Source organism: Triturus cristatus, chromosome 1_2 (assembly GCF_964204655.1).
Source record: "Triturus cristatus chromosome 1_2, aTriCri1.1, whole genome shotgun sequence".
Classification (NCBI taxonomy): Eukaryota; Metazoa; Chordata; class Amphibia; order Caudata; family Salamandridae; genus Triturus; species Triturus cristatus.
The window spans coordinates 278,603,047-278,617,146 of record NC_140580.1 but is presented as its reverse complement, the minus strand read 5'-3'; the positions used below and the strand labels follow the sequence as shown (position 1 = coordinate 278,617,146).

General features: G+C 43.9%; 1 pseudogene across 1 annotated transcript in view; it reads left to right on the top strand.

Moving 5' to 3' along the window:
• Positions 1-14,100, top strand: part of LOC146867158 (fascin-like) — a 190,687-nt pseudogene that overhangs the window by 175,851 nt on the left and 736 nt on the right. The window lies entirely within an intron of this gene.

Here is a 14,100-nt window from a genome sequence, read left to right as displayed (position 1 = left end):
CCTGTTCGTATTTCTTCATTACTTCGGGGTCTGGAGCTCCTGTCTTTGGATCCCTTGTGTATTCCTGTGTTAGCCAATCTATTACTATTTTCCATTCTGTCCATAAATCTGCTGGTACGATTATGTCAAACAAGCTATTCAGATTGATCCACAATACTTTGGATAATTTCACAAATCTGTCTACCTGTCTATACCACTTGACGGGTTTTTCACGTAGTCGAGGGAAGTCATTAGTAAATGACAAAATATCCTGTCTAGTCCATGGGACATGTACATATCCTCCTCCTGGAATCTCTCTCATAGGGCATTCTGTCACAACTTTCTCCTTTTCTCTCACAGGGTAAGCTGAAAACGTTTTGTCTGAAATTTCATCTCGTTTACGATACCATCTGCTTTTCCATTTGTCCACATCTCCCCATTTTCTCAACAAAATAATTATTTCTTTAATCTGACCTATTCGTCCTGTGGTATTCATATTTTCAATGTCTTTTTCAGTGAAATCTACTCTATAGGGTTTCTGTAGGGCTTTTACCGTTTCCATATCAATACCCATTTCATTTGCTACTTCTTCTAATCTTTCATGAAGACTTTTTGCTCTCCATGTTACGCTTTTGCACAGAAATAACAACTCCTCGTCTTGGTAAGTTTTTAACTTTTCCGTCGGGATAGTACCTACTATTAATTCTTCCAATACATTCGTAATTTTGCCACATCTATTGACTGGGATTCTTTGTCTTTCTTTTGCAAGCTTTTCAACCATTCACTCAACTCCTCTGTAGATGGTCCTACTGGCTTTTCTACATTTCCTTGTCCAAAATCTTTCTGCGTTTCTGACATTGTCTCTATTATCGTCATACGCTTTTCTGCACAGTTTGACCTAAAAACGGGTTATTTGAAAAATTCGGTTCAATCATACTCATAGTCTGTCTCCATGGATTCTCACTCTGACTCATTCTTGGATGTTCAACCGGTTTACTACATTTATAAGGGACTGTCAAACAATGTTTGCTCTCTTTCTGCTTATCAAAAATAGGCATTACTGGACCTATCGTTACTGGAACGGTTAGCGCTTCTAAATTCTTAGTCAATTCTCTTATTTTCTCGGTTAATTCTAGGGTCGTTTTTGCAAGTTCTGCTGAATTTTCTCCATCTAATTTTCCTCCAGACTTCTTTTCCACCACTCTAATGGAATTGTTTCTTCCCAAATCTTGGAACTCTGGTTCCGATTTTATGACTCGTACTGTTTCTTTCATTGGGGCACTTGGGGTTAATATTTCTGGTTCTGGTCGATATGGAGGTGGATTCTTATAAAACATATCATCAAGAACATCATCCTCTGACTCATTCATTCCATACCCTCTCGATTCCACATTATGCCTATTTTCTACACACTTTTGTCCTTCATTCTCTCCTGCAGTTCTTACGGGAAACAAACCCTCAGTCATACTCGCATTCCGCCACCTTCTCATTCGATCATCATGCGTCTCATGTCCGTATGATCTGCCAAACAGGTACCTATATCCTCTACTATTTCTCTGTCTTTCTCGGTCATGCATCTCGTCTTCCCACTCCGTCAAAGCCTCAAATTGAGTCGGTCTAGGTCTCGGTTCTAAATTCATAATTTTCTCTCTTAAATTTCTCAAAACAGCCAAATTAAATTAACCATGCTCTGGGAAAGCCCATACTCTGTCCTTCTCGGTATATTTGAGCCAGTTATCTAACCAAATACAAGTGTGATATCCATATTTTGCAACCATGAAGGATGCAGGGGTTTTCGGTGGAGGAAGTAACTGTCCTTCCCTAGTCACAATCGGTTTGTCCTTCTTAAACCACTTCTTAATTCTACCAAACCATGACTTTTTCTCCTTTTCTGGTGGATCGTAATACATTTTCCCTTCTTTTGTGTCTCACTAGTCTCCTTTACAACTGTACCGCTTTTCTGTCCTATCGTAACGCGACTCACACTAACGCACCAATCCGGAGCGTCTACATCACTGTCACAATTCTCAAATCCCAGTGCGACTTACACTAACGCACCAATCAGGAGCGCTTACGTCACCCTGTATTTCTCCACCCCTAGTGCGGCGTACTCTAACGCACCAATCCGGAGCGTTTTACGGTTCTGACCGACTGTCCAATCCCAGCGCGGTCGTTCTGACGTCAGCAGCCGCTGCGGCAGCTCCTGTCTATCCCTCCTTCACAAAATCCGCTCGGTACGTTTTTTTTGTTTCAGTTTTACAATTCTGTTAGTAACAACATAAAAACGCCACCATTGTCCGCTTCGCTAACCAAGGAATAGCAGTAGACCTTTCTCACGAGAATTCCTTCTTTCCCGAGAGCAGCGCTTACCTCTGCCCGACTACGGAATCGTTACTTCCGTTGATAAAGTAGCACATCCCTCTACTTCACCCTTCTAACAAGCATTAGCTAACCGTTTCTCTAGAATTAAGACACATAGTTGGAGACCCAATGCTCCTCAGAAATAAAACTAGAGTTTCACAATTAACCCGAATGCCTTTTCATTCACGCACTTTCACACAAGAAAAAGTAGTACATTCACACAGAATCCTGTCTTTCCCGAGAACAGCGAACAGTCTGTGTTACTACAGAATTATGACATACGTTAACAAAGCAGCGCTTCCCTCTCCTTTGTCCTTCTAACAAGCTCAGAGAGTACCTATTACCTTTCCAGTGATATTCGTTATCGGAATGCCATTTGGATCCCTGGTACCTAAGACCAGAATTTCACAGGTAACCTTCGCTATCATACACACTTCTCTCACACAGAAAATGTCTCTAATGGCAACACACGGCAATGTCACCGAATCAAACCCAGACAATGCGTCGTGCAACTTCAATCGTCACACGTTTCTCCTGTGTACCTACAGGATAACAACAATTCCGTCTTTCCCGAGAACAGCGCTTACCTCTGCTCTACTACGGAACCGTTACAAACTACCGACTTCCTGCATCCAAGAAGCCGTGCAAACAACATAAAACTCAACACGACTCAACATGGAGTGTTAGTACATAAACCAATATCAATAACCAATAATCAATAAGCTATTTACAAGCAATAATCACCAAACCAAACAATAAAAACCATATCTCTGCTACCAGAAAAACTTTAGCAGTGTGGAACATCAAATTCCCCCTTCGTCACAGACCAAATACCTCAACATCAAATTCACTCATATACATTCATTGGTGGGGCCCATAACACCAATACTTACTCTTAATTTATCTGCTTTCCTAGGGAAATAAGCTTCCAAACGCTGACATGAAAGGAATACCTTTACCTTAACCTAGATACATTGACTTTCAACCCTAAGATATTCCTCTCATAAAGGGATGAATCATTTAGTTGTTCTCTATGATTTTAATGATTAAACTCATCTATCTATACACTACTTCTTGTCCTAATTCTCTTCTTCAAATAATCGACACAACACATTTGTCAATTAATCAAATATTCTTTATCTAAGAAATATTGCAAGAAACGTTAGAAATCATCATCAGCATTTCAGAGCATCATATTTACCTATTCAAGCTAAAAGTCGTCCTCTAAGTCAGTCAGGTCAAGGAAGAATTTTATTCAGCAAGGTTAGGCCGCAATTCAGTCTCTCAAAGATTCAGGATAACAGCTGTCCAGCAGTGTCACCATCCTCTCCATCAGCATAACGTCAGGAAATCGAGTTTGTCAAAGAAGAGCGAGTTTAGCGTTAGCGTTAGCCTTAGCAATTTGTTCAATTCCCTACCTACTTTTATAATGAAAATAATGTCAAAAAGTATCAAGATCGGGGTTAGGAAGTCCTGATTGGTCGACTTGGGGTCGTGAGGTGAAGATCTCATGTAAACTGTTTAGTGAAGTCATCGCACTTGCTGGTTCCGGTTTTTAAATTGTCCATTGTGTGATTGCTGGCGAAGTTCCCTGGATTAACCTTGGTGGGTACATCTTCTCCCGGGGTCAGGTCCAGGCCACTGCTGCTGTCGGTGATGCATGCGCACTTCACCCAGAACCTCGTGTTGTCAGGGCAGTCACTTTCAACGTCTCGTTCAGCCATCTTGTCTAGGCCGAAATGGTCAACTTAAGCAAAAGAAACGCAAAAACGTAATTAAAACATAGAAGTGGCTAATTGCTAATACCCATATGTGTGTGTATTTATCTAGCAGAAGCAACACTCAGAGCGGTTTATACTCACTTAATAAAGCACAAATCACAAATACATCACCAAAGCAACATATAGCATGCAATATCCTAATATCCTACTATTAATATCCGTACTCAAGTTAGTTTACAATTAGTATAGCCATGCAAAGTGCAATTCCCACATGTAATTCTTTTGTTAGTATGATTGATAAGTGTTTCACTGCAAACCAATTAATACGATTACTATTAGTTAATTATTCAGATTAATATAAACATGCAGAATGGGGGGTATACAAAATGTTGTACTACCCGCTCCAGCACTGATAATGTTGCTGGATGTCCTTAGGTAGACCATGAAGACACCCTACTCTCCTCACTGTGGTGAATGGTCTTGACCAGATGTAGTTCACCTGTGTCTTCTTTCCTGCATGAATCACTCCACCTGGTGGCACTCCGTGCCCCTTCTAGCAGGCTCCCACTGCCCACTGATCTTAATGGCAGAGCTTGTAGAACTTTTCCAGACATTTGGCTGTCCTTCTCTTGCCAGATGGACTGGCTGGGTGATGTCTTCCCTTCTTTCTTATTTTTTTTTCTGTGTGACGCGGTGTGGCCACTCACCAGAGCAAATCCAGCTTCACATAGGATCCGACCAGCGGATGGCGCTGTGGCACGAAACCTGATGGTTTTCACATGCAATCCTCCTTGTACTCGCGGCCCCAGTTGCAGTGGCGGCTCCCCCATTAGGGCGTTGGGGCGTTGCCCCACTGCTTTCTCGCGGTGCGAGAAGGCAGAAACATAAATGGTAAAAACGACCATTTATGTTTCTGCCTTCTCGCATTGCGAGAAAGCAGAAGTGCCTCTGTGCTTGGTTGGGGGCGGGAGGGTGGGTGGGCGGTCGTGCTCGAGGGCAGGGGGGGAGTGGCTTACCCACTGTTGTAGATACTGACTGTTTGGCCGTCGGCCCTGAGCCAACCAAACAGTCAATACCCACAACAGTGGGTAAGCCACTCCCCCCCTGCCCTCGAGCACGACCGCCCACTCTCCCTTTTTCTATATGCGGGAGAAAATGGCGCGGCTGGGGCGCTCTCCCCAGCGCCTCATCAGCATTGTGATTGGTGGAGGGAGGGAGGCGGCCTTTCCAGTTGTCGACGTCGACGAGGAGCGAGGCGGCCTTCCCAGTTGACGAGGAGGAGCTGCAGGAATTGGCGCAGGACCGGACGGCGGGAGTCGGAAGTCGTCGGACCCATCCAGAAGCTCAGTAAGTTTTATTTAATATTTTGAAGTAAGTTATTAAACCCCTCCCGCCTCCCCCCATACCCCACCTGACGACCCCATTTCCACCTAACAATAATCTATCCCAAAACATCTGCGTGTTCTACTCCTGACCTAAAGGTATATAGAAACATAAGCTCCGATCAATAAATGTTTTATTTTATTACATTCACATAAAATGTATTTCTTTTTCTTCAATACCTTTGTTTCGTGCTATTTATGTCAACGCCTAACATTTCTCTTTTCACTGTGAGTAGATGATATTTCCCGCCCCTATTCGGTGACTAAAAATAACTATTGCGGAGCGTGGGATCCTGGTGGATGCCGACCACTAAACCCCCAGGCTGTGTGGAATGCGGTTCTCTCTGGGTATTTTGCATTTCACAAGGGACAGGATGGAAGTTGCCTTGATAATATACTTTCAAAAAAATTACAGGAAGCTGTTTTTGGACTCGTAGGTGGCCCATCGCGTTCCACATGCAGGGACAGTATTCGTTATTATGTACCGCACCTGCAAGGCCTATGGAGGCCCAAAGCTTGGTTTCATCCTGGTGTTGGCAAAGTGCGTTAGGCAGGATAGGTTCCCAGTCCGAGTCCGACCCTGCCTCTGCTGTGTGCGAGTCGCTCAGCAGGTTCGGAGGTCACAGTCTAGCTTTAGAAATGTTCAGAGATTGTGGAAAGGGGAGACAACGTAATGAAGAGAATTAAGAAGAAAACGCTCGGGTTTCACCTGACGGAATGGTGAAAATCGTCGGTGTAGTGCTTTGATTTGCATTGTACAGCCAGATGCCAGTTGTGAAAGTGGGGGCGCTTTTTTGGAATTACAAATATCCAGTAATAAATCGCTGTGTGCCGATGTCTTACTAATAGTATGAAATTGTTCACTAAACATCCAGCAAGTTATTGTTGCAAATACAAACATCTTGATCCAAACTGCACCTACGGACCATGTCTCCTTTGTAAGTACATACCGTACACGGGAAATCTCTATGGAAAATGAAGTACTTGGCGAAAGGTCCTATATAAAAGCCTCCTTTAGTAATTGTGTATACGTATTTCAGTTTCCTAAACATGCGTAACATAGGGGTAAATTTGCATATTTTTTAAATTGCACAGATAATAGTTTTTTTATTCAAATACCTGATGCCATGTGCCAGCCAAATGGCAAGGTAATTGAAGAAACATGTCGCACCGAACAGCATCATTCAAAGCATACTTGGTTGCACCGCAGCCTGGATCTGCATATACACTGCCCAGCCTTTGTAATTTGTTTTTTTTTAACATTAGCATACCTAATTGAACTAGCTTGAGTCCCCTGCCAACCTCTGCATCTCTCTTCATCTCACGTTGAAAGTGTTATACTTCAAAAGTGTAATTAGCGCTTTAATGCTGAGCTCTTCCTGCTCAAACTGCCGATCAACCACTCATCCATAACTTTTACGCCCCCCCACTTTCAAATGTCACCAGCCGCCACTGCCCAGTTGTGTGTAAAATGGCCCACTGTTGCAGTGCACTCCACTTCCCTTAAGTTAAACGTCGGGTGGGCTCCGTCACCTGCCAGCACACGTGGACTTTAAGCAGGCGCCCAAGGCCGTGGCACGAGCGCTGCGCACGTCAGCAAGTGCACGACCGCCACTCAACCATCAGGACACTAACAACTCATCGCCAATGTTGTGTCTGATATTGACACAGACACAGGAGCGAGGCAACCGGCCTTGTAAGCCACTGGATATGGGGGTGATGCCGGTTTATAAAAGGTGAGGACACCATTATGTGAACTTGCTAGCCCCGGACCAGATTTTCTCTTCCTCACATCTGGCCGGGTGTATCTTTATCACCTGCGTACCACGTGGTGCAGCCTACACCACTGAGGGAGATATCATACTAGTTTCTACTGACACCCGCCCAACCCTTTGTGCACAGGGCGTACATGAACCATTCTGTGCTGCACCTGTTATGTCACAGGAGCGACACTACAGTGGGTAACTCAATAAAGCACATATATTACAAGTTCTTTGGGGGGGTGATAGTATTCTTCTGCGAGAATCTGCTGGGTACGGTGATTTGAACACCTTTCATTACTTATATACTTTGGCAGCATGTTATTTTGCAAATTGCGACTGAATTGCTGAAAATGTTCAAGCGATGAGTCTCTCTCCTTTTAATATATAGATACTGTGGCAGTATGTTATTTAGCAAATGGTAACTGCCAGAACCGTTCAAGCATTTGTGCTACTGCCCTAAGCTTTGAATAGGTTGTAGGGGTTCTGCACATTTTTCTATTGTGGTTTTAATTTACCTTATGTATATTCATGCATTTACAACAGCATTCAGTGGGGTACCACCTACTGCCTTTTTAATCACTTCTTGCTGTCCTCGAATTGGAACAGTGGAAAGAGGGGTTCGAAGCATTTTTAGATGTTCTTACGCAGGAGAACAAATATGCTTTATTGCGTCATTAGTTAGGTCCTGAAAAGTAAAAAAGTTTGAGGTGCTTATCAGTGTCATGGGGGAAGGAGATGTGGATGAGTGTGCCTCGGCTATTAAAATGCTAGGTGCTTAGTTTCTAAAGAAAAGACAATTCATAATGGAGTGGCATAAATGTTATATGCGAAAACAACAGTTGATGGACAGAATGCAGGACAATGTCATCCATTCACCCCAGTACAGAGATCTGGGCCTAAATCCATCGTTTTTTTGGCTCACCATGCCATTCCAGTTTGAACCCAGCCATATGCAAATCAGTCTTGACCCTGTGCCTCATGGGAACAGTCCAACCCGAACTGCCAATCCAGGTCCTCCCTGGACTGGAAACAAGCATTCTAGGACCGGTTTCGGGGTTTCACCCCTCTTCAGCCAGGATAGCCTGCTTCCAGTGACCCTGTGCCTCATGGGAACAGTCCAGCCCGAACTGCCAAGCCAGGTCCTCCCTTTTATATGCGGCATTAACTATCTATTTAACTGCTTTTAGAGTTCTTGCAGCTTTGTGTGATTATAAAACTTTCGAGGAGGAGATGATAAGGGTTAGCTGTTGTGTTGTAATGTATTGTATTATTAATTGGCTGTCGTCCCTTCTCTGCCTCCTTAGTAGTAGAACCTTGGTAGAGTGTCTGTGATGTATAATAGAAAGTCCAGGCAGAGAAGGGAGAGAACTGCAAGAGCTGGCAGTATGCTTTCCGCTTGGGTCCTTTTTCCACATCAAACATTTCACTTCAATTCAGATTTGTGGACATTCTTCACTACAAATTTGGAGACAAGCGACCTCATCCACAAACCTACGTGAATCGAGCCTGCTGCCTGTCTTCTGGATGTGTCCTCGGTGAGCAACAACAGCCTGCATGTTTACGCGGCATTTCAACACGTAATTTAATCTGTTCCTGTAATCTACTAACTGTTTGCAGGTTGTGGGCGGTTACTTTCCAGCTGCCTAAACTGATTTCCAGCTTTCAAGGCACGTTTTATGGTTTTGGCCTAAAGCGCACTCTAACAAACTGCTGGTGACTGTATTTGAACACTGTCATTGTTCCAAACTCACACTGCGCTTACCTGCATTTCTACTAGGGGTGGGCGGAATTTGCGAAATCCACTTTTGCAAATTATCGCGAAAATGTTAAAAATTATTCCAAACACGCGGAAATATCGCGAAGATGCGGAAGTTTTTTTCCTTCATGTTCGTGAGATTTTCTGCATGGTTGCGGCTCGCCAACTTACCCATGTGGTTGCTCGCGGTCGCGGCCATCTTGTTTTCAGTTGTCTCGCGGTGCATGATCGCGAGAAGAAAGACGTGATCGCGCGACGCATGACGTCACTGCGGGCGCGAACTGTCGCGAGACAGCGCAAATGGCTTAAAACAATACAACATCTCATGGAGAACGCGACCGGATCAAGAAAACTTGTCGGCGAACGCAGGGATTCAGGTAAGGCGATCGCGCGCGCGCGAGAAAGTATTATTTTACAGCGCGAGCAAGAAACAAATTATCGCCAAGCTGCGGAATGCGGAAATTTTGACATTTTCACGCTTTCCGCGGAACGCGAAAAATGTCAAATTATCGCAATTTCCGCGAACTGAACGAAATTTTAGCCCAGGCCTAATTTCTACACACGTTCATCTCCGCGTGCATCTGTCGTCTTCATTCTCCATTCTGATGCTGACATAATTCCAGCCTGGATGACACATAATACAAAGCCGATTTTCCATCAAAAGCAAGTTGCTTATGCTCGTCGGTCATTTTATGTAATTGGGTTGCTGCAAATTGCTTTACCTCGTACACATGAATTGTTTCCGATCGTGTCAAGTTTTTTCCTTCTCTCCTACTGATCAGCTCCAGTACTACACTATATGACAGCAATGTTAGTACCACTACAGTGACTTTGCAGTAAGTGATATTGTATTTATTTTCTCTTCAATTTGGAACTGTATTACTACGAACATGGCTTCTTCTTTAAATGTAACCCCTCCTCAACCATTTGTACCTGCACAAGGAGAGGAAGACCACAAATGGAACATGTGGAAAGAATATTTGTTTAATTATTTGGCTGCTCTTGATGAGGTAATATATATATATATATTGCTACACTCTCTTGGTTCTATAGGGTTAAAAGTTTACAATCGTATTAAGAAGAAGCCAGATGGCCAGTATGATATTTTCACTAATGCGCTTAAAGATCTAGATAAGTATTATACACCTATTGTGTGTGTAGTTATTGACCATTACAAGTTTTTCCACAGAAAGCATTCTGAGGAGGAAACTGTGGAAGAAGATGTTTCTGCTCTTAAAAATCTTGTATTAAACTGACGTTTTGCTACTCTTCACGATGAACTCACTATCTAGACCAAATCATTATGCACACAGCTAATCCTTCTATGCAAGATAGTTTGTGGGCTAAAGGTGGAGCTTCATTACAAGAGGTTGTAGAACTTGACAAATATGCAGAGCCTACTGGAAGGTGTGCCAAGGCCGTTCTGACTGATGAAAACAAACCACAAGATAAAGCATCTACCAGTAGTGGTACTGTAAATAAAACAAAAACAATAAGAAGTACGTTTCACCAAGTGCCAAGAAATGGATATTCTGGAAACAAGAAAAAAAATGTTAATGATCTCAAGTGTTACAGATGCGGATCGGCAACACATTTAGCGAATGACAAAAAGTGTCCGACAAGGAATCAGCGTTGTTCTGCATGTGGTATCATTGGTCATTTCCAAATTGTCTGCAAGTAGAAGTCTAGGAAAAATAAGTCTATTAAGATGTTAGAAGAACTTTCAGAATCTGACTCATTAGATACAGACACCGAAGACACTAACGTGTGTTCTTTCTGTTTAGTCTAATTCTGATTCTACAGTTTTGAGGTTACAAAGTGCAAGAAAGAAACCCAAATGTGAGATTTACATTGGTGGTATTTTACTATCCATTACTGCTGCTTCTGGTTCCCCATACACAATTATCACCGAAACAGTGTGGGATGAGAAATTCAAAGGTAATTTTGGTGAAAATCTGGAGTTTCCTGATATATCACCCAAGAGTTTCACTGGTGAACCTATCCCATTACTTGGTTACGGGAAGTTGATGTTTCAGTTCAAAGATCGTAATGTAGAATGTACATTTCACGTTGCCAAATTTGGTTCTTCGATTTTTGGGATGGTGAGACCAAGGGGAGTTAGGTATAATCTTGAATCCCAATAGTCCTGAGTCTGTACTCTTGTTACACAATGACAAGGAAGGGGTAGATGAAATTCTCAAGAATTTTCCTTCTGTGTTTTCTGATGTGACGGGGGAACTGAAGTGTTTCCAACATTGCATTATCTTTAACAAAATGCCATTCCACGTATTCACAAAGCTAGGAATATTCCTATTTCCATCAGGGAGGACATTTCAAAAGAAATTGATAAGCTGTTAGATGCTGGAATCATAGAACCTATAGAATCTTCTGACTGGATTTCGCCCTTGGTTATCGCGAGATGAGCCAATGGGAAGCATAGGCTCTGTGTAGATTTGAGAGATCTAAATACAAATATCCTTGTAGACCAATTTCCTTTGCCAAGGGTTAACGAAATTCTTGCTGCTACCAAAGGTGTTCAGTGGTCCTCCACCATTGATCTTACATCAGCCTACCACCAGGTACCCTTGCATCCTGAAAGTAGGGGACTGACTGATTTTACTACTCCTTTTGGTTCTTTTCAGTTTGTAAGGATATCGTTTTGGTTAGCGTCCACCGCTGCGATGTTTCAGAGGCTGATGGTTAAGATCTTTAAGGGCCAAAACAAGGTTGTGTTTTTCCAGGATGACATCTTGATTATGGGGAAATCCAAGGAGGAACACAAACTGATTCTAAAGGAAGTTCTGGGTCTACTAAATGAGAATGGGTCAACAGCTCAGCTTGCTAAGTGCATGTTTGCTTATAAATCTGTCACTTAGTTGGGACACGAAGTGAGTGGAAGAGGTATAGAACCCAAAACATCTTTAGTTGATGCGATCAAGAAGGCCCCTGAACCTTCAAATATATATTAGGTGAGAGTTTTTTTGGGAATGGCAGAGTATTATGCCAAATATGTCACGTAATTTTCAAGGAAAACATTTCCCTTAAGACAGTTACTTAAGATCAAGTCTGAATTTCTATGGTCTGAAGAGTGTAAAACTACTTTTCAAGTAATCGAAGATTGTATTTGCACCTCACCTGCACTTCAGGGTTTTGATCCCACACTAAGGGGCATTGTAACAACTGATGCCTGCTGTAAGGGATTAGGTAAAACCAAAGGGGATGATGGACGGAGTGTTGAACATTGCAAGCAATCACCCCCAGTCAACTGATCTGTGTTTAATCCATCATCATTCTTTAGCTCACTCCGCCACCCCAGTTCAGACATGGCCATATGCAAATCAGTCTGACCCTGTGCCTCATGGGAACAGCCCAGCCCGAACTGCCAAGACATGTCTTCCCTGGACAGGAAACAAGCATCCTGGGACTGGCTTCTAGCTAATCAGCCATCATCAGCCAGGCTAGCTTGAATCCAGTGGCAAAGTGAGCAAGGGACCACGTCTGGGCATACCCTGCGGCAACTTAGGGCGAACAAAGCAAAACCAAAGGGGATGATGGACGGAGTGTTGAACATTGCAAGCACTCACCCCCAGTCAACTGATCTGTGTTTAATCCATCATCATTCTTTAGCTCCCTCCGCCACCCCAGTTAAGACATGGCCATATGCAAATCAGTCTGACCCTGTGCCTCATGGGAACAGTCCAGCCCAAATTGCCAAGCCATATCTTCCCTGGACAGGAAACAAGCATCCTGGGACCGGTTTCTGGCTAATCAGCTGTTATCAGCCAGGCTAGCTTGAATCCAGTGGCAAAGGGACCCACGTCTTGACATACCCTGCCAACTTAGGGCGAACAAAGCAAAACCAAAGGGGATGATGGACGGAGTGTTGATCATTGCAGGCACTCACCCCCAGCCAACTGATCTGCATTTAGGCCCAGATCTCTGCACTGGGGTGAATGTATGACATTGTTCTGCATTCTGTCCATCAACTGTTGTTTTTGCATTTGTCACCCCGAGTGGGACGGGTATGCCAAGACGTGGGTCCCGTGCCCTCCATGCCACTGGAATCAAGCAATCCTGGCTGAAGAGGGGTGAAACTCCGAAACTGGTCCTAGGATGTTTGTTTCCAGACCAGGGAGGACCTGGCTTGGCAGTTCGGGTTTGACTGTTCCAATGAGGCACAGGGTCAAGACTGATTTGCATATGGCTGGGGTCAAACTGGAAGGCATGGTGAGCAAAAAAACAATGAATTTAGGCTCTGTACTGGGGTAAATGACATTGTTCTGCATTCTGTCCATCAACTGTTGTTTTTGCATTTGTCACCCCGAGTGGGACGGGTATGCCCAGACGTGGGTCCCGTGCTCTCCATGCCACTGGAATCAAGCTATCCTGGCTGAAGAGGGGTGAAACCCCGAAACAGGTCCTAGGATGCTTGTTTCCAGTGCAGGGAGGACCTGGCATGGCAGTTCGGACTGGACTATTCCCATGAGGCACTGGGTCAAGACTGATTTGCATATGGCTGGGTTTAAACTGGAATGGCATGGTGAGCAGAAAAAACAATGGATTTAGGCCCAGATATCAGTACTGGGGTGAATCTATGAAATTTTTCTGCATTCTGTCCATCAACTGTTGTTTTTGCATTTGTCACCCTGAGTGGGACGGATATGCCCAGACGTGGGTCCCGTGCGCTCCCTGCCACTGGAATCAAGCTATCCTGGCTGAAGAGGGGTGAAACCCCGAAACCGGTCTTAGAATGCTTGTTTCCAGTCCAGGGAGGACCTGGCTTGGCAGTTCGGGATGGAGTGTTCCCATGAGGCTCAGGGTCAAGACTGATTTGCATATTTCTGAGCAAAAAAACGATGGATTTAGGCCCATATCTCTGTACTGGGGTGAATGTATGACATTGTTATGCATTCTGTCCATCAACTGTTGATTTTTCATTTGTCACCCCGAGTGGGACATGTATGCCCAGACGTGGGTCCCGTGCTCTCCATGCCACTGGAATCAAGCTATCCTGGCTGAAGAGGGGTGAAACCCTGAAACCAGTCCTAGGATGCTTGTTTCCAGTCCAGGGAGGACCTGGCTTGGCAGTTCGGGCTGAACTGTTCCCATGAGGCACAGGGTCAAGACTGATTTGCATA